Source organism: Ambystoma mexicanum, chromosome 6p (assembly GCF_040938575.1).
Source record: "Ambystoma mexicanum isolate Mex_15411 chromosome 6p, UKY_AmexF1_1, whole genome shotgun sequence".
In the NCBI taxonomy this organism is placed as follows: domain Eukaryota; kingdom Metazoa; phylum Chordata; class Amphibia; order Caudata; family Ambystomatidae; genus Ambystoma; species Ambystoma mexicanum.
The window spans coordinates 20852945-20880604 of NC_090935.1; the positions used below are offsets into that span (position 1 = coordinate 20852945).

At 46.1% G+C, this 27660-nt stretch overlaps 1 protein-coding gene across 2 annotated transcripts in view; it reads right to left on the bottom strand.

The window, feature by feature from the left end:
* Positions 1-27660, bottom strand: part of LOC138511153 (zinc finger protein 135-like) — a 66464-nt gene that overhangs the window by 36919 nt on the left and 1885 nt on the right. The window contains exon 2 of one of the 2 annotated variants that reach the window (XM_069626657.1): positions 681-792. The exons of the other annotated variant lie outside the window; for it this stretch is intronic. The gene's annotated coding sequence lies outside the window, so the exon portion shown is untranslated. The remainder of the gene's footprint in view (positions 1-680; positions 793-27660) is intronic. 2 annotated transcript variants of the gene reach the window in all.

Here is a 27660-nt window from a genome sequence, read left to right on the forward strand (position 1 = left end):
CTGGTGAGTATAAAGCGCCCCCTCAGGTGCAGGCAAAGAGAAGAAGCAGAAGGTGGAGTAATGGTTGAGACTTCAGGTTGCAGCAGCACCAGAAGTTGAAGGAAATCAGAGACGCCGGAGCCACCACTATTTGTGAAGTGGATACCGGCTTCCTGAGGGTCTCTGCCCTTAATGACTATATTCAAAGGCTGCACGGCGGGAAGCGTTGTTCCAGAGAACCTTCGCCTTGGTAACTTGTTATGTAGAGTTTGTGCAGCGGGAAGCATTAATCAAAGAAGCTTGCCCCACCGTAACCTGTACTCTGCTGGCAGAATAAGAAGCGTGAGAACAAGAGTGTGATTGTAATTACAAAGGTCGAAGTAATTGCCTAAACCTAAAGAGGGCAATATTAAAGAAAGGTAACAAGATCTACCGTTGTCAAAGTCAGCAACCAAACAAGCATGGTCTAATACAAAGAAAGGCAAGCGTGAAGAAAAGCCCTTATCAGCAGTTGGTTGATGTAAGACTGGGAAAACAAGAGTGGCAGAAGAGCGGCCCTCCCGACAGGCTGTGTCGCCCGGTTAGTGTTGGGATCTAGGCTGGTAGTGTCTCCTTGTCATAAGCACCGGTTTAGGTGCAGACAGCATCAGCTCACAGCATGCCCTGGCTTGAAAAGTACTGTTAATAGGCGTATTTCTCACCCATGGCAGATTGACCTTGGCTGCGTCACTGCTCGCTGTTGTGGTGGCTGCTGATGGGTAACTTAAACTCTCCTTGGCACGGTTGGGTTATTTTAGTTTCCTCTTTCAGGTCCTGGCCATAGAGGAAGGGAAATATAGAGCATTACTTAAACCTGTGATTGCATTCGCAAATCTCGCAAACTCACAATATTTCCTTCCCTCTGATGTGGATGAAGAGCATGGTTTGTTTACTGTATTATTTGAAGCAAGTCTGTTTGGTGGTGTGAATTTGCCTCAGCACGCACCGCCACCTCCCGTCCCCCTCCACGCATCTAGGCTTTTGATTTACCAGCTACGTGAAAACATGACTAAAAACCTTACAACATACACAAATCATATCAGCCACTGGAGAAGACATGTGCTGCATTAGTGAGGAGGTGGAAAGTGTGTACATAGTTTAGACTAACGATATAATGATATTAATGACCATAAAAGGATGACCTAACATGTGGCGAGAAGAGCGTGCTGATGCAACACAAACAAGCAGTGACAAAGCCAATAGATCTGTAGAGCTGTAGGGGAGTTTGCAGAAGGAGAAGGGCAATGGCACTCCAGAGCTTGGCTGACAGAGGTGGATGGGGAACTGGAAATTGAATAGTTACATTTTGGGTCTATCGCACTTTATCCAACTGGGAGTGATCAAATAAGCACCACTGAGAGGGAGATGCCATGAAATGCAAGTACCTCTTGAAGATCAGTAAAGGGAGGGGGAGGGAAGTCAGTCACAGGTCAGGTGTGCCAGACTCACCGCTTCATGCCACAGAAAGAAAGAAAGAAAGGAGTTCAGCTGGAATGTGAGATATTAAAACCTGAGATTTGATAGCTCACTGGCACATGTAAAGGGTACTAGGACTGATGGAAAGTCAGCTGCAGCCTAGGTGTACCTGGCACCGCCTTTCATCCATGATTGGGTGTGGGTGACCTCAGAAGTGGGTGCCAGGCAGTGTAATACTTCCATTATTGGGATTTACTGCCATTGGCATGGTCTCCAAATGCCAAGGCTACTAGATTCTACCTTCCAGGATTGTAAAGGACATAAAATGAGCGGGTTTGGTAGAAATTTGATAAAATATGGGTTCCTCAGAACATTTCTAAAATACCATTAGGGCTAAAGAGCGTACCCAAATCTTTTTTTTTTTTTATTTGTTTTGGCTTAAGCCTTTACAAAAGAGGATGGTAATATAAAACATTTGCGTTAGGTAAAAAAGAGATAAAAGTTTGTGTTAAGGTTTCTTACTATCCACCAACCCTGCCAAGTTTTTTCTGGTCCTATAAATTACCTACTTAGGTACCTCTATCCTTTGGATCGTTGTGTTAGATTGTCAACCCACTTTTTATTAGCACCTGGATTGCTGCAAACGTAAGTGCAGCATTTTTCCCTGAGATTATTCTGTCCCAGAGGAAGTCTGTGACTATGTCTTCCTCCCTCCGTACCAGATCTCTGAAGAATCTTAATCGCTGAAGCCAGGTGCCTTCGCAATCCATTAGGATATGTTTTAGCGTTTGTTTGGCAGGGTTTACGCAAATTAAGCATAATTTTATTGCCTTGTGCCCTTGGTTACGTCTTGCCAGAACCGCCCCACAGTGGACGAGATTCAGTCTCATTCTGAGGAAGTCTGAGCGCAGTTTTCTGTTTGGAGATTTCAGTAGGTAACATGAGAGTGATCCAAGTTTCTTTTCTCCCTTCAAAAATATATTTTGGGTTGGGTCCTCTCGTATTTTCTCCACTGTTTCAATCCAGTCCCGTTCTTCTAGTCTACATTTAACTTTATGAGGGTTTAGAGCCAAGGTCTCTTCGTTCAGATCCAGTTTTTTTAGTATTTCCAAAGTTTTCCGTTCCAACGAGATGAGGATAGCGGATTTTTTCAATGATGCTTCATGCTTGAGGTCGCCATACAACGTCGAATCCTTGCTAAGTATTATTTCCCTATACAATGAAATGAGCTTCCAATCAGCCATACAATTTAAAGATTTTAGGCCTAGTTCAAATCTTAGGCTTTTTAGAGTGGCGCAATTTGGAAGACCCAAAACTCTTTTCCAGAGGCGGCCTTCATGGTTGTCCCAGTTTATGGACCAGAGATCCGGTTTTGCTTCTAGACCGTATAGGACGACTGGAACCACATTGGCGAAGTAAAACTTTACCAGAGGCAAAATAGAGAACTTGCAGAATTTATAATTTAGCTTGATCATCTGTGATGTAAATTGTGTTATTTTAACTGCCACTTCATTTTCTACTTTATATGTCGCTGGATGTGCATAGATGTTATAACCCAGATATTTTATGGTTTCTACTGTTTTGATCCGTTCTCCTCCCATGGACCAATTTATGCTTTTTACTTTTGACAATGGATGTTTAAAAATCAAGATGTTTGATTTAGATGGGTTTACTGTTAACTTGTTTAATCCTACGTATTCGTTCAGTTTGTCCAAAAGGTGTTGTAACCCAATTGGTGTTCTGTCGAGGAGAACTATGTCATCCGCGTATGCCAACCAGCAGATTTTCCTCCCGTTTAGTATTGGGCTTATCAGAGCAGCTGTTTCTAGAAAATGGCGCATGTCTGCCAGAAACAAGTTGAAAAACAGAGGTGCCCCCAGACACCCTTGTCGTACACCTCTGTTAACTTCCACTAGTCTGGACAGGTGCCCCATTGCGTCGAGCCGTATTCTTAGGTTGGTGTTTTTATGAAGTTCCACCAAAATTGACAGAAGAGATTCTGGAATTCCCCAGTTCCGGAGTTTATCCCACAGTAGGGTTCGTTCCACCTGATCAAAAGCTTTGGACAGATCTATCCAGGCTCCGTACAGCATTTGTTTTTTCCCCCCCTCTCTCTTGCTCATTCAAGATGTTGAGAATCAGGCCGTTAATAGATGTTGAATGGCCTTTGCGAAAACCTGTTTGGAAACGTGATAGAATGTTAAAATCTTCGACCCATTCCGAGACATGAGTTAGTAGTAGTCTCATGAAGACTTTGCTTTCGATGTCCAATAATGCTATCGGTCTATAGTTCGTTGGTTTGCGACGATCCCCGGATTTGAAAAAAGGAATTATGAGGGCCGTTTTCCAAGATACAGGAAAGGTTCGTTGCTTTAATATTTCTTTAAAGAGAGCGGATAATAGCTTTGACCACAATATTGGTTCGCTTTTCAGTGCCTGATAGGTCAGGCCGTTTAAACCCGAGGCTTTTGATGATGAGGAATTGCTATAATTTCCTGTATATCTTCTTCGCAGAAGTTAAGATGCCAAGTGATATCTGATTTGGATCTAAATTCGCGTGTTTCGTCGCTCTTAAATGTCTCTGTCAGGTAGCTCACCCAGCCATCTTCTGACACTAGGTTACATAATGAATGTGCATGCTCCCCTTCAAACTGGTTCATTACTTCCCAGAAGTTCTTGCTGTTTTTTGCTCTAAGTGTTTGGAGTATATGCTCACCATCATTTTGCATGCGAATTGCGTTATGCGAAATCAACCATGATTTGTAATTCTTCTCTCAGTTATCGTCTCCTCCACTGAAAGTCCTGCCTTTTTTATATCTCGTAACGCTTTCCTGTGCTCTCTTTTTCTTCTCTGTGTAGATTCATCAAAGGAGTGCAGATGTTTCTGTTTGACTTCTCCCGCTAGGTATTTAGGTGCTAAAGTTGCCCATAGGAAGTTGGTAAAACGGTGTGGATCGCATTGTGGTTTCCATATGTGATCGGGGATCGTTTTAAGTTTTCCATTTAGGTTAGTCCCCCCATCTTTGTATTTTACAACTCTAAGTTTACCTTTCTTCCCCTCTAGTATCTGTAATTCTCGTTCAGCTTCTGTGGTCATAAAGTTTTCGAGTGACAGCTCCAGTCTGCTGTGATCACTTCCAGACTCCTGTATCGTTTTGAATGTATAGGGCAAAGCGAGCAGAGTTTTTGAAACAAAGATATAGTCTAAGGCTGAGGAAGATTTACCTCTTCTCCAGGTTATGTATGGCTCCTTTACACCCTCCTGTGAGCCCACTATCATGTGAAGGTCCCATTGCTCCATAAAATCCTGCCATTGTTTTCCCAGATTACTTTTCCTCTGGGTTGCTCGATCGCAATTTCCTTTTGGGGGATAAAGGCAGTTCGTGTTGAAATCTCCAGCTACCACAATATTACTAGTGACAAGGGTTGTTTTTAGTAGTTCGAATAGAAATGCTAAATTCTCTAAAAAGCAGTCTAGTTTCGATGTTGCTGGATTCCAGTAAATATTTACAAAGACCCAAGTTGTAATGGCTCCTTGTGTAGATACTTCAGCTCTGCATGCCTGAATACCCTGGGGATTTTTCCATATCTCCTTTACATTTTTAAAGACTTGGTTTTTTAATGCTATTAATAAGCCTCCTGAGGGCCGGCCCAGTGGTTTTTGTGTGGCTGACAGACAATGGACCATGTACCCTTCGATGTATAACGGATTGACCAACCAAGTTTCTTGTAAGAGAATTGCGTCCCCTTGATTGAATAGGTATGACTTTGCTTCTTTGCCTCTAATGACACTAGAGCCTCTTGTGTTCCAGCTAAAGATATTAACATGGTTCTTTCTAAAGTTGTTGTGAACCCAGACCCAGCTTCTTCAGAACTTCTGACAGTATGTCTGGTAAGAGCAAAAGGGTGTTTTCTTTTGTTTTGAGGTCTTTTTCTAAGCTTCCTTGCTCTGTGCTGGTTGTCTCATTTTGATATATTGTTTCTTTGTATGGGCGTGGGGGAATGCAGTGTTTGGCCATGATGTTATTTCTCTTCTTACAGTATGAGACTTCCAGTCCATAGGATTCTAACTCTATTGAGTTTCGCAAGATGTCATTTTTTGCGGTCTCTGAGGTCATGATGAGTTCAACCAAAAATGGATCGCATGACAATGGGAATTTCACGCTTTCAATGTCATTAGATGTTATAGAGTGGAGATCTCCTATTTTTTGTAATAATTTCAAAATCACTCCCCGGTTCAAGGATTTGTAGTGGCCATAGTTTGAACGCAGTCGCAGCCAAATCCTTCCATCTCCATTTCCCATTGCTGTGTGTTCGGATGGTTTGTTGCATGTATCGGAGGGTGGGTGGGTGGGTGCCTTCAGCATTCCCCTCGTAATGCCTCTCAGTATCAAGTTTGACGAATTTCCCTTCACCGTTTTTGGCTTGGTTAGCATTTATTTCAGGTATATTTCCCCCTAGCCTGTTTGCTGAAGCAGTTGCATCTGAAGGGGTTATACTTAAGTCCTTGAAAGCCAACGGCTTCTTTGTTAGAAAGATGGGGGCAATTTTCCTGTTTTCCTGTTGATTTATGGCAGAGCCACTCCCACACGATCTTTTTGCTACCTGCTGCCCTATTTTTTGTGTGAAAATTGGAGCCCATTTGACTGCTTTAGCTATATTTCCTTTTTGAGGTTGAGCAGCAAGTTTTTTTTTACTTGGTGTCTCCTCCGGAGTTACCTCTTTTTCCCGGTCCTTTTCAATCTCTATGCTTTTCTTTTTCGGATGGTTTTTTTTTTTGTCCTGTCAGCTCCTCTGTTTGTAAGCCAATACTTGCTTTTGTTATTGGAACTGTATCGTCCAATTGTTTGTCTTTGATAAGTTTGGTTTTTTTAGGGATGTCGATTTTGGCTTTCTGGTTTCCCTTTCCTGTATTGAGTTTATTTTTTTTTGTGCCAATAGGAGGAGTTTTAGAGTCGCCCACAGTGGTGTCTTGCTCCTCACTAGACATATCGGAATATATTTTTCCCTGGATCTCATCTTTTTCTTTTGCAGTTTTGCTTTGTTTCAGCCCTTTGTGACGTTTACTTTTATTTTTTGACTGTGAGGATTTGGAGCCCTTTCTCTTTGGTGGGCGGTTTCTCCTTTTTCTTCTACCTCTCGAAGTTTGTTCCCCTTGTTCTTGCCATTCCTGAGTTTTTTCTGCCCGTCTGGTTTTTTGATTACCAGAATTGATTTCTTCTGTATTTTTTCCAATATCTGCCTCTTCTTCTAAAACTGTGGCTAGCCTTAAGAACTCTTCCAATATTGAGTCTGATAGTGGGGTATCCTCCAATGAGTAGTCCTGAATTTCTTCCACAATTTCTTCTCTTTGAGCTGGGGGCAGTTGTCTTTTCAATATTGAGGAAATTTCTTTCAAAAGTGTGTTATTTTGGATTTCAGTTTGGTTTTTTTCTTTCAGCGATTGCTGGATGGAGGAGATGTCGAGTCCTTGTTTTGCAATCTCAGTGTTCAATGCCTGAATTGGGGTGCTCAGTTTTGTGTTCATGGCATTTGCTAGGCCCACTAGGGTAGAGTCACATAGAGAAATTTCTTTAGTCATCTCTAGAAGTGTTCCATTTTGCGATTGGACCTCTCCTTTTAGCATCTCAAAGACTGAGACCAATGAGTTAAGAACAAAGTTTAGTGCTTTTAATGTTTCTGGATTTGGATTTGTTGTTGCTCCTTCTTCATCTTTTCTTTCTAGGTCCCTTTGTTCCCGCATTTGCTGTGCAACAGTCGATGAGGATTGTATGGTTTGTAATATTGGGGTGAATGCGCTATCTTCCATAGGTGAGGTGCAGCATTCTTCTTCCGGATGCACTGCCACAGTATGTATTTCTGTGCTAGAAGCTGGGGCTTGAGAGTGTCTTGGTTCTTCCCAAAGAATAAGGGATTCTCCTTCAATGTCACTGTGGCTTTTATGTCGCTTATTGCCGAAATGATTTTCTATTTTACTTTGTATTTTCCTTGTTGAGATAGTGTATTCCAACCCTTTTTTCCAGTTGTTTATTATGGCAATATTTGGATTTTTCTCTATCCGACTTGGTGTTGGGGTACTATGTTGTCCGTCAGCATGTACCAAAACTTGGATTACTTGTTCCTTCGACTGATTGACATTCTCCTGGACCAGTTGGACAGTTGGTATGACCGCTTCGCAGCTTTGGTTTAAATATGAACCGTTCCCTGCCCCTTCCATATCTTTGGTGCTGCGAAGTTTCATCAAGTTGTAGTATAGTTGACACTCTATGAGGTGTTTACTGGTTATTGATAATAAGTGGTAGACGGTATGTCTTACAGCATTTAATATGTCAGGGGTAGATGGTCAGCTTGCGTCACAAATGCTTACTACCAAGGTGGAGAAATAAATAAAAAAATAAAAAACCGAAGATTACAAGACGACTTTTGTCGTACCTTAGTTGGACAGAACAGCGCGATCAAAGGATGTAGATTCCCGCAGTCTCACGCTGTCTGAGCAATTGATGTTTACGATGTAGGCCTTACCTCAGGTTCGCCTCGACTATCATTGGTGACTGTTGTTCTTGTACTGAACTCGTAGAGTTGTTTGCGCCAACTGCGCTCAACAGCCGCACAACAGTCTCTGGGCTTTACTCCAGCCGGGCTTAACGCCACAAGGGTGGTTGCCTTGGTCCTTTGTAGGCGGCCGCGCTCACGTGATCCAGTCACGTGTTGCTCCTGCCTCCTGCCCCGCCTCCTCCAGGAAGCACGCTGGTGCGAGGGACGAGCGGCAACAAAGCGGCAACAAGCAGTGCTGGTTTAAATGCACCACAAAATGCAGCTCTCTTCCCGGGTGGGTTTCGCTGTATAGTCACGAGGTTATCAGTGAGCGGGCGGCTGCCTTGGTCCTTTGTAGGCGGCCGCGCTCACGTGATCCAGTCACGTGTTGCTCCTGCCTCCTGCCCCGCCTCCTCCAGGAAGCACGCTGGTGCGAGGGACGAGCGGCAACAAAGCGGCAACAAGCAGTGCTGGTTTAAATGCACCACAAAATGCAGCTCTCTTCCCGGGTGGGTTTCGCTGTATAGTCACAAGGTTATCAGTGAGCGGGCGGCTGCCTTGGTCCTTTGTAGGCGGCCGCGCTCACGTGATCCAGTCACGTGTTGCTCCTGCCTCCTGCCCCGCCTCCTCCAGGAAGCACGCTGGTGCGAGGGACGAGCGGCAACAAAGCGGCAACAAGCAGTGCTGGTTTAAATGCACCACAAAATGCAGCTCTCTTCCCGGGTGGGTTTCGCTGTATAGTCACAAGGTTATCAGTGAGCGGGCGGCAGCCTTGGTCCTTTGTAGGCGGCCGCGCTCACGTGATCCAGTCACGTGTTGCTCCTGCCTCCTGCCCCGCCTCCTCCAGGAAGCACGCTGGTGCGAGGGACGAGCGGCAACAAAGCGGCAACAAGCAGTGCTGGTTTAAATGCACCACAAAATGCAGCTCTCTTCCCGGGTGGGTTTCGCTGTATAGTCACAAGGTTATCAGCATTTGGTTCTTCTAAGTGTTATAGAATAAACTAGCATAAAGTACCCATAGACAGACCCTTAATAATCCCACTTTCTTTCATTTTGGATTCATTTTCCCAATAGATATTTGCTTTTTGGAGGCATCTGGAAAGAGAAAAGCATATGAATTACACTAAATTAAAATGTGTGTGGTGCTTTACAAATATCTTGGAAATTGTGCATCCTAGGGCCTTGAGATGTGGTTTTTGAGGCCTTTGAGTTGTGTTCCTTGTGTTAAGACACTTAAAACGAACTTTATACAGTTCTTCGACAACCACATTGATGTTTTCGCCAATTTCAGGCACCCGTCTCATCTGTGAAGGGGCTGAAATCTGGGGAAAGCGGTGGGTTGTCCACATGTCATGTAGTCAGTAATGTCCAGAGAGTCCGAACAGGTAACTATGCAAAATGTGGTGCAGATTGGTGGAACGGTGTGGAATTTCATAAGGAACAAACTAACAGATTTTACGTGATGAATCGTACAGATCCCTTACTAAACCCCTGCCTAAAGTCTCCTCCCAGGTGGCCCGTAAAAAGGCAGACGCCTCCTGATTCTGACCTTGGGGGTGGTGAGGAGATCTCATGGGATGAGACATTATTTGTCCTTTGGAAGTGAGACCATTTTAAAAGTTACCCGAAGACGTAATGGCCTCTTGTCATTATGAATCACTTGTGTATAGGCGCGTTATAAATGCCATATCATATGATGCATCTAAACCACATATCAGATTTGTGGCTCTGAATGCAAATACTGTTAAACCTGAACAGGCCTTAATAACAGAAAGACCCTGCACAGTGTTTCAGGATAAAAATCCTCCCTACTCCCAAAGGCATAATGGAAAGGAATGTGGAAAAGGTGCCTTAAATAAACTATCTTCCTCTGTAACAATGAATGCTAATGGTTTATCCTTAAATAATTCTAAGGGAAATAAATCTACCCTTAGAACTAAGAAAGAGCTGATTTTGCTGTTGGGGCCTACAAGTCCCATAATCCCAGATGTACTGGGACGAGGAAGAGGGCTGAAGAGTCAGGATGTTGTAGTAGTCAGGCAATTAAGCCTAATAGCCACCACTTGAGGGAACCTTAGAGGCATAAAAAGCCCCCTCAGGTGTAGGCAATTATAAGGAGCTGGAACTGTGAATGGAGTGCGTGCAGTAGTAGAAGAAGCAGAAGGAAGAAGGCACAGTGTTGGCAATCCAGGCTGAAGTGGGAGAACAAAAGGGACGAAGGATTCTACTGCAGCAGATTTCCCCTGCTTATCCTGTGAGGGTTTTGTTGCCCCAAACTCTGGTGTGCAGTGGCTGCACAGCAGAAGGCGTGCAGAAATTATGCCTTTCCCCATGTGAGCCTAATTGCAGAGATTGCGCAGCAAGAAGCGTGTCAGAGACCGTCGTGAGCAGCTGTTGTGAAGCCCTGTGTCTCAGGAGCGAGAGGGGCTCCTTAGTCGAGTGGCGGACCTGAGACAACTTCAGCGAGGAAGGGTGTGGGTCCCAAGTGAAGCCCGAAGTCGCAGTGAACCCCGAAGTCGCAGAAGTGGTGTAATAAGTGCAGAAAGGAAAACAGAACCCGCTGAGTCAAATCTAGCATTCTGATTCCTTGCGCAAACACTTCCGGAAAGAGTATCCAGCTTAAAATGCAATTGCATAAGATTAGAAAGCGAGGAAAACTTATTTGTTCATTCTATAACAATGGGTCACTTGAAAAGTATCATTGGCGTGTGATCAGCGTGTGATCGAGTAATTCTATTTCACTCGCATGAAGAGCAAACGCTACGGAAAAGCAATTGTTAAATCTTTAAACCTTGTGAAACTATGAAGAGTGGTCGCGTTGCCATAGAGAAATACTTATCTGACCGACCTCGAACTCGCACCTCCTAAAGATCCCCAACTTCAATCACCACTCGGTGGGAGGTAAGAGTTTCCCCAGTTGTGGCCGCTAAACTCTGGAACAACCTCCCTCCCAGTCTAAAAGAAGAACAGGCCTACTGGACTTTCCGCAGAAACCTAAATACCTGGCTGTTCAACTAACTGTTCTCCATCCAAGACTCTTCACACTCCCTTCTTCACAAAATTCTCCAATGTAACTAGTGCCTAGATACCTAAGGGTTTTGTGCGCTGTAATAAATGAAAAAATAAATACAAATTTAAGTTTCTCAAAGGAAGAGTGACCTCTGAATTATTATTCATGCAGAATACAATTGCATCTAAAGAAATGTCAAGTATTTAAAACATTGTATTTGAAGTTGGAGAGTGTAAGCATTGCCCAAGCCAAGAGTATTCCCCTTTTGAGACTGAAAGCAGCCTTTCCCAAAGCCCGAAAGCAGTTTAAATACTGTGAGCCTAATTGAACGTTAACATTGCCCAAGATACAAGTGTGCAAGCATTACCTGAAGCCAAGAGAGTGGCACAGAGGATTCTGGGTAATTATCCTGGCTAGCAGCAAAGGGAGAAAGGCAAGGTTGGGGAAGGGAAACTCGCTACTTATACATATTCTTTGAAGTTAATACAGCTTACATTGCCGGAGATTGTAGATGGAGAAGAGAAGTGTGGTCCAAAGGCAATTATAGGTTGTTGGTTGCAGAAATACAAGAGGGGCAAAGAGGCTAGCCGTTTGAAAAGGCATATTCCCAGGAAAAGTGCCTTGCCTATTTGAAGGTGTTGAAGTCCCTGAAAGTGAATCTTGTCAGAACCAAAACCTGTTTGAAGTTACAAAGTACCGGAGCTGTAGTACGGTCACAAAGTACTGAAGCTGTCTTTGGTTGTCAGTAGATGCAAGACTTCAGAAGCTCAAGTGAAATGGAAAACTATGAGGCAAAGGGACATGTCCTCATAGTGAACTCTTGTAGAGGTTGAAGTTATTGAAGAGGAAATAGAAGTGCTGTGAAGTCATCCAGACAAAGATACCTACTGCGACTCCTAATCTTACCAAGAACTGTATTTCGATAACATGTTCAGAAATGTTATTTCTTTTTAACTATGGCAAGTCTTTTGGATAACTGGAAGTGGTGGAAAAACATTGTGGCTGAGAATAACATTGGTGCTGTTTTAAGGAAGTGGCAAGTCCTTATTTCACCAAGTAGAAAAGATTTGCTATTGTTGGAACTTTGGTTAACAAAAGTTTACCTTAATATTGAAACATCAAGAACTGATCTAAGACTTTACTACCTACATGGATTTCCTCGTTTCTTTTTTTTGAAGATTGTAACTGAAGATACCTTGAATCTTGGGGAAGGGAGTTCACCTAGGTTACTAGGAGGTTATCAATAGACTGAGTATCAGTGTTGATGTTATTTGAATTGCCATACATTTTCTTTGTGTATTTGATGTTTAAGTGTGAGGGCCAGACATCCTGTGTTAGAGAGCTTCCCTTTAGTTTTAGGCAGGGAAATCCTTGTCAGGGTATGGATAATTAGGCAGTTTGATAATAAAATGGCATATTTTGATCAATCATCCAAGAGTTGTCCGCCTCGCATTATTGACTCCTCACAATATACACACAACTGAGGTGGGGCAACAAAAAACGAGACACCACACTTTAGAGGGCACGTAGGTTGATTGTTTCATCGTCTGCTTGTTTTCCGGACAATAGGTTCCTTCTACATTATTTGCACCATTTTTGTTTGCGTTTTCTATGGTTGTCCTCCAGTTTCTGAGCTACGTTCAAGCTCTTTAAAGGGGAAGTGACTTCAGAAGAGAAGAGGAGAGGAAGTGCAGTCTGCACAACGATTATATCAGCAACCGAACTAAGTACTTTACACCCATTACAAGGTACCTGCCTACCATTACTGCCGCAATGAAATGTAGTAATAGTATTACTATCAGCAGTAGTAGCACTTCCACCAGTATTGGTAATACTACTAGTAGCATTTCTTTACCAGTCGTAATCACAGTAATAGTGGTAGTGTTTCTTCTGATGTGGTTATTAGTACTAGCTACTAGCAGTAAATGTAGCAGTGATAGCAGTACTACTACCAATAACACCATGTAATAGTACCAACAGTAGTATTAATATTAATGAGAAAATCAGACGTAGCACTACTACGACCATTAGTACTAGTATACTTTTACTACTACTGGCAGCCGTTTTTAGTAGTGGTACTGCTTGTACCACTACTGGTAGTACACCTTCACTGCAACAGGAGTACTGCTTTGCTATACTGGTAGTAGTAGTAGAGGTAATACAGTCAGTATTGTTAGTTAATTATCATAATAGTATAACTGCTACTGGTAGTTGTGTTACTACTAATACTGTTATTGGTTTCTACTACTGATAGTTATTCTTTAAAGACATACTAATACTGGTATTAACAGTTATATTACTGCTAAGGGTAGTAAAGGTACAAAAGCTGGTAATAGCAGTAGTGTCGTTACTAATGGTAGCACTTGTACTTCAGGTACTGCTACTAATGGTGGGACAAGCTTTGCTGCTTTGTTGCTATACTGGATCTGCAACTTTCACTCCCTCTCCCCTGACGTCACTTTCTCTTAAAGGGCTTGAATGCAGCTCACAAAATGGATGCTAATCACGGCAAGAAAAATGCATATAACGATGTGGAAAAGAAAAAAGAAAAACTTTATTTCTCCAAAAAATATATATAAGATCACACACGAACATTCAGGAACAACAGATTTCATGATATAAACTGCGTGTCCCCGTTAAGAAAGGTCTGGTTGAAGTGTAACTTGCCAGGTGGGCCACCCTCAGCCTTTCATCATTCTGAGAGTGATGCAAGAGGTGCAACTAGGTGGTAACATTGTAATGGGGCAATACAACAGACAAGTACTTTCGAAAGGCTTTCAAGACTTGGGTAATCAGTCATACGGCAGGTGTGCCCGACACAGCCCTTGATCCTTCAGAGAGCATGAAGAGGAGTATTACTGAGGTGGATGGTACGGAAGTTATGTTACGTTACATGGCATGTGTACAGCGCCTACAGCCATTAGTATGGACTTGAAAAGCTGAGTGGGAGATTGCATGATGGTTTGGCACCTCAGAGGTCAGTAGAGCTGGGAAAGAGTCGTTACATATTAGACATGTCTGCATTTATCCTTCCTTACTCAAAGGTGCAATATTGAGTTGCATATGTGAATGTGAAAGGCTATGTCTGCCTGGTCTGATGTGCCTGGCTCCGCCGTTTATCTTTCTCAAAGGCATCATGAAGTACGACACAGACAACTGACTTAAAATTCAAATAAAAGATGTTTATTAACTTAAATGTCAGGATGGTTGAAGGCCTAACTTGCCCTTTGCTGGTGGGATTTCCCTAACTGAACGAAACTAAGGAAAGTCGGAGTCAAAGAGTTCAACTTAAAGGTCTGTCCGTGTCCGATCCTATGCTTGCCCTCACAACTAATGCTAAACAGTGTGTAAGGATGTCAAAGTCAACACAAATAATGTTCAACAAAAAGTTTTTTATTTTTTTTTTTTACACATTTTTATTTATTCAACAGACAGACAAATACAGACACCATGCCATTCCAGTGATACAGGCATATATCAATACAGGCGTTCGCCGGGGGTTGGGGAGGATGGGGTCTACATTCTTCCCCAACCGCCGCTTTCCGGCAGGGCGGCCACCTCCCATAGCATTCCTGCCCACCAGTCAGCATGTTCCCCCCATTGCGTTAGTTCCTCCCAAAACCTGCATCACCCTCCCCCCGGGAACATACAGCCTCTGTCTCATCTTCTCCCGGAATGAACATGCTCTGTACCAAAGTGTTCCAGGCTTCGATTCTCTCATTCCCTTCTGCCGCACTGTATAGCATCCAGCTGACTCCGCTAGTGACCAACGCCTTGGATCCGCCCACCAGGCTTCTAGTTTAGGGCCTTAAGTCGATTTCCACGCCATGGCAATTCTGCATTTAGCTAATACATAAACCAGATCTTTCATTTTGGTCAACTGAGCCTTGTGTCTCCCACCCCTAGGGAACAATCGCAATAGACAGTACTCTGGGGGCCACATCTGCATCTGGATGCCACCCCATGCCACCCTCCCCGCTACATCTCCCCAAAATGTCTGTATTACTGGGCACACCAAAAACATGTGCATCAGGTCTGCTCTCTACTGTGTGCATCTTGGACCGGCCTGGTCACCCCGTTTCACCACGAGAGACACCATGTGTGGAGTCATATACGCTCTGTGAGTGACATAAAACTGAGTGAGTTTGAACCTAGCATTCTGTGATACTCGTTCGTTATAGATCAATGCCCTGTCCCATTCTGCATCTGTAAATACTCTCCCTATGTCCGTCTCCCACTTGCTGCGCACCTTCAGCTCTGATGCTCCCAACCCGTCCAGGAGCAAATTATATAATCTAGAGACCATATGTCCTCCTCCTGACATGTCGTCCATAGTATCTAATTTCTCATTGGTCCCCACTTCACTCCGAAGGCCGAGCCCTCTCGTCCCAATTCTCTTGACCCTGCCTAAGTATAGCATACCATATTCGCTAACCAGGGCCAGGAAAGCTATTCTCTTAATAGGCCCCCAATCGCGGCTATTCCCTTGTCCTCCCAGTGTCTTCTATATTGCACCAGTGCCCCTCGTAGTTCACTAATGATCCCCATCAGGGGGACGTGCACCGAGCACGGATCTGAGTCACCTAAAGGTTTCCAGCTTCTCTGCCATATACCTTTGCCCAGCTGCAACAGCAGGGAGGGTCTCCCTAGAGCAGGGGTGCACAACTGATTATGACAGAGGGCCGTACGTACCTTACATGATGGCTATAGTGGGCCGAAAAGTAAATGTGGGTGGGGCGGTAGGGACAGCGGGGCGTGGCAGGAGGCTTTTTCAACCCCCAATTTTTATTAAACTCATGGACAAAGAATACGTTTTTGAGGTGTAACGATTTTTATTTGTATTTCAAACTTACATTTTGTACTACACATTTTCCATTGTCATCATTTATTTCTATTTAGTTATTGTATATTGTCTGTTTAAATAAATTATATATATTTTATTGACCCTTGATTGGACATTCCGTTATTTTGAACTGCTACAGTTTGCTGTTTGGGTTGCCCAAGAGGAGTATGGCCTTCGTTGAGTCAGGTTTCCTAAAAAAGCAAAGGATGTACATCTCCTAACTGTGCCGGTTTTAGCTTTATTATTGGGTTCACTCTTGGAGTGCAACACTATGCCCCATGGCCCCCACCCCCAACCAAACACTATGCCCCATGGCCCCCATACCCTAACAAAACACTATGCCCCATGGCCCCCACCCCTCAAGCAAACACTATGCCCCATGCCACCAAGCATGCACCATGCATACATACTCATACAGACCCCCACCCCTGCATACAGAACAACAAGCATACACCATGTACCCATACAGCCCCGAACCCCCCGCACCCCAACTCAGCACACAAACTTACAAGCATACACCAATACACCATGCACCCATACAGACCCGAACCCCCACCCCCAAAAGCACGCACAAACTTACAAGCATACACCATGCACCCATACAGATCCGAACCCCCCAACTCAGCACACAAACTCACAAGCACACACCAATACACCATGCACCCATACAGACCCGAACCCCCCAACTGAGCACACAAACTCACAAGCATACACCAATACACCCATACAGACCCGAACCCCCCGCACCCCAACTCAGCACACAAACTTACAAGCATACACCAATACACCATGCACCCATACAGACCCGAACCCCCCAACTGAGCACACAAACTCACAAGCATACACCAATACACCATGCACCCATACACACCCGAACCCCCCACCGCCCAACTGAGCACACAAACTCACAAGCATAGACCATGCACCCATAGACCCGAAACCCCCACCCCCAACTCAGCACACAAACTCACAAGCATTCACTGTTACAGACTCCCACCTCCCCAACTCACCATACAAACTCACAAGCATACACCATGCACCCATACAGACCCGAACCCCCCACCCCCAACTCATCAAACAAACTCACAAGCATGCACCCATACAGACCCAGACCCCCCAACCCCCGCATCTCAACATACATTGCACTTGCACACAAACACATTCAGGCAGACCCGACACCACTCCCCCCCCAGCATCTCACCATACACTGCACTTGCACACAAACATATTCAGGCAGACCCGACACACACACCCCACACCCGCATCTCAACATACAAGCAGGTCAAAGACCCGACACACAAACAAACATCCGCCACGCCCCAAAAAATCTGTACTTACCAGACGTGCAGGAAGGCAGGCTAGCTGGAACGTTGGCGAGGTCTGGTACTACGGCTGAGATGGCAAGGCTGAAAAGCCTTCCGGCATCAATCCTTTTGACCACGCCAGCCGTAGTGCTGGCACTCCATTGGTGCAGCACACGCGCACTACGTGGCTCGTAGGAGCTACATGGTGTGTGTGCCCTGAGCCAATGAGGGCCAGTGTTTTGTACGGCCCGGAAGACAACAAAGACTTTTCCTAATGGAGGGCGGCCGATGCGGCTTGCGGGCCGCCCTCGATTAGGAAAGTCTTTGTTGCTGGCGGGCCCGCGAGTTGTGCACCCATGCCCTAGAGCAACCTCCTTTACCCACAATGCTTCCCCTCAAAAAATATTGCTTCAGCAACGGTTGTAATAGCAAAGTGTCCTGTGAAGATTCATCTCCCAGCCAGCGCACCAAATGTTGCAACTGCCCCGCCAGATAGCACTCGAATTGAGGCACTTTCATCCCGCCCGCAGCATAGTCTCTCTGTAGGGTGCTCAGAGTAATTCTGTCTCTCCCCGTGTTCAGCCTCCGAAAAGAAAATTGCGGGTATGTAATAAGGGACTTTGGTGAAATAATACAGGAGGCGGAGAGTACGATCATCTTCAGGAGTGCCGCTCTTCCCGGTACTCCCAGGGTCAGCCTCTTCAAGAACTTCATGGATCCGACCACGTTATCCATGGCCTTTTGCGTATTATTCTTGTGTGAGGCCACTGGGTCATACCACACGTTAATGCCTAGACAACACAAGTTATTTGGCTCCCACCAAAGTCCCAATCGGGGCAGATGCTGTTTGCAGAGGTCTCTGAGCCCTGCAAGCGGGAACAGGCAGGACGTCTCCCGGTTCACCCTGACCCCGATAGCTCAGCAAACTGGTCAATGACATCCAACAAATGCGGTAAATTGACATCTGGCCTGTTTATGTACAGCAGCATGTCATCTGCGTGCAGGGAAATTAGGTGCACCACTCACCCTCACTTTATCCCGCCTCCTCATACTCCTTCCTGAGGAAGACAGCCAGTAGCTCCAATGCTAGAATATATAGCATCAGCGATAGTGGACAACCCTGCTTGGTGCCCTTCTGCGCCTCCCACACCTCAGAGATCTGTCTGCCCATCTTCACACGGACTTGGGCGTCATATAGATTAGCTTTCCTCATATCAAGAAAACTTTGCCAATTCAAAAGTGCATCAGGGACACAAACATCCAGGCCCAGCAGACCGAGTCAAAGGCCTTGACTGCATCTAATGAGGTCAGATGATCAGGACTGCCAATGACGTGGTATAGTTTCCGCAAAGTCCATGTGGTGTTCCGCCCTGGGACATACCCAGTGTAGCCGGTGTGTACTAGGTCCCCTATTACTCTCCGCAGTCTGTTTGCTAACACAGCTGTCAGGATTTTGCAATCTTCATATACCATTGAAAGGGGCCTGTACGATGCGCAGTACTGCAGTGGTTTACCCGGTTTAAGGATTGGTAGGATAGTGGCTTTCCTCAGGCTGCTGGGAAGTACTCCCAGCTCGTATGCTTCTGTGTAGACATGCAGCAATCTAAGCGCTAGTATTGCTGCATATGTTTTGTAAAACTCCCCTGGGAATCCATCCGGTCCCGGGGTCTTAGAAGTCGGCAGCTCTCTCATCACTACACTTATTTCCTCTAGCGTCAGGGTGGCGTCTAGCACGTCCACCTGGTCTTCTCCAAGCTTCTGTAGGTCTATTTTCCCTAAAACCTTCTCTAAGTCTATCCCTCTCTGCTGTCTCGTTCGTGTATAGGGTCTTGTAGATTTGAGTAAACACTTGATTATCCCTTCATGCGTACTGACTAACTTCCTGTGTGCATCAGTGACAGCGTTAATCCCCTCTCTGGGCTGTTCCCACCTGCATAGCCACGCTAGCAGTCGCCCAGGTTTGTCCCCCTCTTCAGTTTTTCAGTGTATTTCGTAAAATCCAAGCGTGCCAGGCTTTCCCATTGCCCCACACATTTTTGCCTCAATTCCATCACCCACCCCGGCTCATCAGGCGGTCCTCCCTCAGCTTTTTCCGTGCAGGCTACCTCATTCTCAATGTCTCCCAGGGTTTTTAGTATTTCTACCCTTAGGCGTCCCATTTTTCCTATCGCCTTTCCCCTTGTGACCACCTTAAAGGCATCCCATACGTTACTGATCTTTGGTACGCTGTCTGTGTTGATACTGAAGTACTCCTCTATCTGGGCCCTCAGGTAGTCATTGAACAACTCATCTTGCAGAGCTTTCACCCTCAGGCACCAGGTGGGTATCTGGGGTCTCGGGGCCACGCTGTGCCATGGTGCTATCAGTGGGGCATGGTCAGATAGTGTTCTGACCTCATTTTATGTGCACAAAGTCACCTAGCCTTTCCTCTCCTCTTCTGTGAACATATTATCTATCTGCGTGTGCACCACATGAGGAGCCTGTTTCCTATATTTAGTGTCTGATCTGTCTAATACAGAGTTAAGGGTACAATTGAAATCTCCTCCCCACACCCATGTCGCCTCTCTATACATGGTCAACCTTGGGTATAGTGACCTGAAAAATTCTGTGGCATCGTGATTTGGCGCGTAGGTGTTTGCAACACAAATTTCCCTGCTTTCCCACAGTCCATGCACAACCACCATCCTCCCCTCATCGTCCTTTTTGGACTTCAGCGGTTGGAAATGGGCTATCCAAGCAATCCAGATGAGGTCTCCCCTTGCATATACAGAGAAAGGCGAGCTGTATAGCCTGCCCACACACTTCGTAGCCAGCGTGATTATGTTCACTCCCCCTAGGCCCTGCCATAGCTGAGCACATTCGGGCCATTTGATTCCCATCGCCATGACAATCTGCCAAATGGTTCCAGCCTCCCTTGGCAATTCCAATCGCAGTAACCTCTCACTGTTATGTATTCCTCTCTTACCACCCAATGTTGATGGTTCCACTTGTCTGATAACAATCAGAACTTCTTGCGCTCCTGCCCCAGCCCCTTGTATTCCCGTCCCTCCCTTCTAATCACCCGTCCGACCGCCCCTCCCATCCTCCAAAACCCAACAACTGTGAAAATAACCCACTAACTACCCACCAAACAACAGTCTAGTAGTAGATCGCCTATTCGGGCCCTGCCGCCCCCAACCCCCTTCAGGTGACATGCAGCATCTCAACACCTTAAAACTGGCATCTTAAAGTACAACTAGGGTTCGTGACAGTTACTTATGCAGTGGCTTTCTGGGTGCAGGTACTGGTCCGGTGGCCCAGTTCTGCATGCTCCCGTATTCTCTTCCCATATTTTACTAGCCTTTGCAGCAGGACTGTGGGTTGAGCAAAAAGGAAAAACAAAAGGCTGCTCCCCTGCCACCACACTAGGATGCGTTGGTGTCCCTGCTCGGGAGCTGCGGTATCCCTTGCACGTCCATCCAGGAGTGCACTTCCACAGTGTTTTCAAAAAAATGTGACCTTCCGTTATGCAAAACGTTCAATTTGGCAGGGTAAATTAACATGTAGCCCATGTTTGCTCGTGTTAAGCCCTCCTTGGTCGGCCCAAGCATTGCTCTGCGCTGTTGGACTAGCCCCGTGTAGTCTGGAGAGATCACCAGCTTTGAAGATTCCCTGGTTATAGTACCTCCTTCTCTGGAGAAGGCTAACATTCTTTCCCTGTCCTTGTAGTTCATGATCTTAGCTATGATTGGCCTCAGAGGGGCACCCGGTGGAGGGTTCCTCGTAAGAGATCTATGTGCTCTCTCAACAGTGAACCCCTGCGTCAGTGTGCCCGGGCCCACTTCTTGCAGGAGCATGGTCTCAACGTAAGCCGTGAGTCCTAGTATTCTGAGGTTGTTCCTGTGTGCTCTCCCCTCTGCGTCTTCTGCTCAGTGTCCTAGGATATTCACTCGTTCAAGTATGCCCACTACTTGGATTTGAGTGCTGGTGATGTTGGTCGTGTTGTCCTGCACTCTGAGTTCTGCAGTGCCCAAGCAGTCGGCCAGTGCACGCACATCCTGGCGTAGGTTTCATTTTATTTATTTATTGATTTATAGCGCCCCAAAGCCTTCACGCATCAGGGCACGTACAGCCAGACAAAGACAACAAAAAGGAGAATGGGACAGCAGGACCATCTTCTCAGTTAGCTAATCAGTTATCTGAATAATAGTGTTTTAAGTTTCTTTCTAAAAACAAGGTAGTTTGATTCCAATCGTAAGAAGGCAGCTAACCCCTTCCATAGTTGAGCTGCTTTTGCGACAAAGGAGTGTCCAAGCCCGTTTGTTCTTTTGGCACTGATGTGTCCAATCAAGCCTTACGCTTCAGATCTCAGATTCGGCCCGGTTTGTATGGGGTTATTTGATCTTTCAGGTAAGCAGGGGTCTCTCCATACAAGCAGCGGTACACGATAGTCAGCGATTTGAAAGAGACACGCTCCTCAAGGGCTAGTCAATGAAGTGACTTTCGATCTTCTGTGATGTGCTCCCTTTCTTGTTTTCCGTCTGATAATAATAATTTTGCATTTATATAGCGCTACGAACCCTCAGGCATCCGAGCGCTGCTTATTACCCATGGTGTGTGGTGCTCATTTATCCACCTTGGAAGGATCAAAGGCTGAGTTTGGCCCTGCCGGGATTCAAACCTGCGTCAGCAGGCTCTGCACAGATGTCAAAGCGAGCGCCCTACTCGCTGTGCTATCGGATCGGCATGTCTGGATAGTTCTCACTGCGTTGGTTCTGTATGGCCTGGCATTACCTGATGCAGCCCTTATTGGCTCCCACCAGCAAGGCACTGCCATAGTCCAGTCGTGAAAGGATTGTGGCCCTTGTGATGATGGAGCAGTCTTTTCACTCAGGAATGGTCTTATAGACTTGTGTACTCTCTGATAGTATTGGCAATTTTTCTTCAGGTAGGCCATAAGTGCTTCAGCTCCTAGAGACGACTCTAAATATACACCTAGGGATGAGCCAAAGATCATAAGCTCGGTCTTACTTCCATTCAGGCATAGGCAGTTTGTCTTCATCCAGGCCTCAATGATGTTATAGATATGAGCAATCCTGGCATTGTGTGTATGATAGCACCCACTCAATTCTATCACTAATTGGGTGTCGTTGGAAAAATTGGTGAAATACATCCCTAGGTGGGTGAGATGGGTACAGAGCCACCATAAGTATAGATTGAATAATAAAGGGGACAGACTTGCCCCTTGGGGTACTCCGCACTTGGAGAAAGGCACTGATGACTGCCCGCCCCAAAAGATTTTGGAGCTCCGGCTCTTAAGGAAGAAGGTCACCTAATGGATGGCATCATACAAACAGCACCCTGATGATTATAAGGCCTCTTTTAATGATCTAACAAATCAAAGGCTGAAGGTAGGTCCAAGAGTATTACCATGCCGGCTTTTCCACTGTCCATGATGTTAAGCTTTTTGGACTGGAGATCCAGCAAGGCAGTTTCGGTACAGTGTGCTCCTCTAAATCCTGATTGCGGTTTGTGGAGAAGATTGTTTTCATCCACAAAAGCTTGAAGTTGCGTAGTTGCTGCCTTATCGAGAACTTTCAATAAGAAATTGCTATTTGTTATCGGGCGGAGGATGGCCAGATCTTTCTGGTCAAGTCCTTTTTTTTTTTTAAAGCAAACAGGAGTGTGCTGTGCTTCAGTCCCGCCTTGTCGCGTGCTAGAAAATGTGGAGAAGGGAGACCCCAGGTAAACTATCCTGACATCATTTGTGAACACTTTTTTTTTTTTCTGGTGAACATTATCCCACACGATTTTGTAATTTAGCGGTAAGCATTGGCAATCTTTTTATTTAGTATAGGACCTTTTTAGGACTGCCTTATTATTTGTTGGTCGTAGCTTGCTCCCATCTTAGGCGTTTTCCTCACCCATTTGTACTGGTTAATAAACACCTTTGAACTGTGATCATTTAAGTCCGTTTTTACTGTTGCCACCATGAGTTCTTTACAGCAGGAAGTCAGACACTGGAACTTGGGAGTCCAAAGCATGAGGCCATTCGGGACGGTGAAGTCGTGATTGAAGACCAAGAGTGCCGATCCCAGCTGTCAAACTAAGCACCCACTGCACCCAGACCACGGGACTGCAAATCCTACTCGGCATCTACCCTTGCAATACCTTTTCGCTGTGGAACCTAGGTGTATAGGAGCCCTGTATTGGGTTCCTGTGGACACTTGCAATCGGTAGCTGCCTTTATTCTCTGCAGAAAGTCATCAAGCACCATCTTAGGAATTAACAATATCTAACCGTGCTGGTCTACTGCACTGAGCCCCATTACATTTTATTAGAGAACTTTGATACCTCTTCTAAACTACCACTAAGCACCTGAAACTGGCTACTTATCTAAACCCACAATCAACAACAGTTCCTAAAATAATCTTGGGCTGAGTTTGTTCTTCTAAGTGTTGCTGTGACTTTCCATTTAAGAAGGCTGTATTTTCTGACATCTCTTGCCCCACTTTTGACTGTGTAACAGTACTGCTCGATACCTTTTTTTCCTCTCAAGGGTGGTGTGTCCCCCATGCTGTGATGTGTTTATGTTCATTGTTTACCTACTATGTGGCAGCCTTAGCTTACTGCACATGGGTTGTTTCACAGAGGTATATTTTTGACACTTACACATGTGATAATCTATTGTTTGACAATAGCTTGTGTGGGTCAACTGTATTTCACACCAAGCTACTGATCTACTTCGTCAAAGCCTTGCTGCTCGGTCACAATACTAGAACGTTTGGAAATCTCGCGTGGCAGAGACCAATAGAACTCAGCACGAGACGGACGTGCCACTGCTGCTAGATTCAAACAAGTGAAAGAAAAACGGTACTTACACAACAGCAGGAGCCGACGGCTCTATACGGCAGCAGGAGCCGACGGCTCTATACTGCAGCAGGAGCCGACGGCTCTATACGGCAGCAGGAGCCGACGGCTCCATACTGCAGCAGGAGCCGATGGCTCTATACTGCAGCAGGAGCCGACCGATCCATACTGCAGCAGGAGCCGACCGATCCATACTGCAGCAGGAGCCGACAGATATATACTGCAGCAGGAGATGGGGCGCGCAACCACCTCCACGGGTGTTCGCATTGTTCCTGGTAGTCGTGGAGATCCGGGCAGGGCCTGAGGTTTCTGTGAGGTCCCCGCTTTGGGTGTAAAAAAAAAAAAAGCGTTTAATAATACGTACATTTTGACACTCCCACACATTTGCATGCTGGGGGCCGTGGGCAGGTGCAACAATCGGTGGGTCTTGCCGTGCAGGAGGGTGCTTGCACACCTCAGGGCTGCCTGACTGGGTCAGCTGGTCACATGGTAGCCCAGGTGCAAAGAGGGCAGCCATGGTCTGCCCTAATTTAAAATGGTTGCATCTGGTTGTCCTTGCTGCCCTACTTTATAGGGATCTGCTTCAGTTCATTTGGCTTTTGAGTTGTGCTGGTGCTTTGCTCTTGGTGTTCTGCTGCTGGTTTTGTTTGTCTCTGCTTCTGCCTTTGAGGACATTTCTGCTGGTGGTTACTGACTGTTTCTACCTGTTGCGTCTTCCCTGGCTCTTGGAAACAGGCGGTGTAAACTGAAGCACGTGGAGGGTAATACAGCAAGTTCTCGGTCTTCCTCTACAGACTCTAACCAGTGTACCTCCTCCAAGTGTATGAGGGCTCATGTGCTGTCGGATAGGTTGTTCCACATTTGAAGGAAGTCTGAGTGATCCAGGTCTCTGATGCGGTTGTCTGCTTTCTCTTTTGATGGGGAGTCCTCTTCATCTTCCTCTGCGGTGCAGGCTAATGCAGATGATCCTAAGGGGACGTATCTAGATACGGAGGTGCAGGTGGCAGAATAAATGGGGTTTCATCAACCACACTCATGCTTAATGTGTCTTCGGGATGCAGGCCTCCTCCAAGTCAGTTTAACCAATCAGGGCGGGACTGACGCTGCTTCCTGAGATGCTCAAGGACTATCTGGAGCCTGAAAAGGTGGCAATTCCTTGCTTTATGGCCAAGCTTTATCCCTTACAGGGAGAGGAGGGTGCGCTTACGCAGGGGCTTCAGGTGGATACTATTCTGTCCAGCCTGGTAGGTCTCTCATCAGTGAACGGAGGACAGCACAGGGGCAACGTGCTAGTCTCGGAAGCAAGACCACGCAGAGCAGCAGAGGTTTGAATCCCGGAACCGAACTCTGGTATTAAGCGCATTATAGAAATAAAATTAAATATATCAATGGCGGTTGAGGAGGCGGACGTCTGGCATACTGTCGATAAAAGGGTGAATTTGGCCCTGACATACGTCCTTCTGGGCTGCCACATACACCTCTTACACGGCTGAGACTGGTGTGGGTGGTTTTCGTAACTTGGCTCCATTTGTGGTGGAGGGGGAGCGGACAGTGCTCCTCTGTTACAGGCTATGCAGTTGCAGGTGGAGCTGGAGCTCCACCTACTGGATTTGGCATATGATGGGGCGGTGACCGGGGAGCTGCATTCTCGGGCCTCCATCACTTGCAACTCCAGAACTAGCATTCTGTTGGGCATCAAAAGGCGGTGGTCTTGATGATTCCATTTGAGGGCAAGATGTTGTTTGGCGATTCTCTGGTGGACAGGGTGCATGACAGATTCAAAGTGGATAAGAACACTGACAAGCTTCATCGATGCTCTGAGGTGAAGACTAAGGTGGGGGCTTCTGGTCAATGCAAGATGTTTCTGAGTCATTCTGTGTTCAGGGGAGTTTTAGGAAGCCTCCCGGTGGAAGCGGGACAAAAGGGCTGCAGAAGTCAGGCAAACCCTTTGTTCCAGTGACGTCACAGAAGTCCTGATGCCAAATGTGTTGGGGCCTATCTCTGTTGGTTCTGGGCAGCTTGGAAGGCCGTATCTGCTGAGCTGTTGGTGACCAGGACCGTTTGATAGGAATACAAAATTGAATTTATCTCACCTCTGACATGCTCGGGAGCATTGCCAACTCCATTTCCCAGGAGGACAGAAAGCATTCTGCCCATGACCCAGAGTGTCTTGGAACTATTGGAGAAGGACGTGATCCAGGAGGTACCCAGGAGTGAGAGGGCTATGGGGTTTGTGATGAATATATAGTGTTCATCCCTTCTCCCCAGGGAGGAGCCACCCCCCTGTGAGGCTAGGTAGGTGAGCTCCCTCAGCAAGTCACTCCCTAGGAGTCTGGCCAAGTGGGATCTCAATGGGAGTGACTCCACTCTAGGGGACAATGACTCCCATTCCCACAAGGAAATCCCTACACAAGCAAAACTGTCTGCAGAAGGGATTATCTTTAAATACCCAGAACATGGTTTCCCTTCTATTAGCTTCTGGGAATGCTGGACAGAGTACATTTGCAGAAAAGCGCAACATTGCTTGGAACCCAAAACAACCTGTAAAAAGGACGAGCAAATCATGGAGGCGGAGAGAGAAGCATATGCAGGGGAAGCTCTCTGATGCATGCGCACAGGAGAGAGGCGGGGCAGGGTTGAGCCACGGAGCCAGCAACAATCTGAGCGAAGGAGCACGCTAAAGCGAGACACTGGAGGCCCGGAGTGACATACAGCGGAGGAACTATTGTGAGGGGTCCAGGAGACTGTTCCGAAGGTGGCATGACCACAAGAGGATTGTGGTGGGTCAGGAACCCAGCAAAACATAAGAGGTGATGTCTGGAAGGTTGCTCTGGGCAACCCACCAGACCATTGTTCTTCGCCTGCCAAGCCATTACAAAAGGGAAAAGACCATTTACAAATCAGGCTTAGACCCACCACAAAAGGGGCAGTCCAGCCCGAGCAGCTTGATCACATCCCTTCTGCACGAAACCACACGCATCCCCAAACATGTTTTGGCCTTGTTGGGCCTCGTCAGTGAGGAGTAGCTTGGGTTTCTAGGCCCAGTAGGCACAGGACCCATGTCTGGGCATACCCGTCCCACTCATGGTGACTACAGCCAAACAAAAAAGGTGATGGCTGGAAGGTTTAGAATGAATCTTATCCTCTGGCATTGCTCAGGTGCCCACCTAACAACACCGAGACCCTTACCAACTGGTGGAACGAATCCTCCCATCGGCAAAAGTTTGCCAACTGCCGTGAGTTACCAGAACAAGCAGGAAGAGAAATGAAGAGCAGACAAAGCAGATATGTCCCATCACCAAGCTTGTGGAATCAACCCACAGTAACCCAATATCCCAGGGTGATTCTAATAAGGGGATATGCCACGGAGACTACATGAATGTTACCGAAGAGATAGCATTATTGAGGCTGAAAACCTAAGAGAACAGGAAGACCCGTATTGGAAGAAAGTAAGAGAGTTACATAACATAACTTGATGATTACTGACATTCTTGGATGAAAGGCTATGATAAAGACACTGAATGCAGCCCAAACAGCTGTGATAAAAGTCAAAGACAACCAAAATCAGAAGAAAGACCCCTCAGGAGGCGGGTTATTAAACACAGGAAAAGGGTATAAGATACCACAACAGAGAGGAAGAGACAACACCTGAAGTAAAAAGGTTCAGGTTGCTAAGAAAGAAAGAG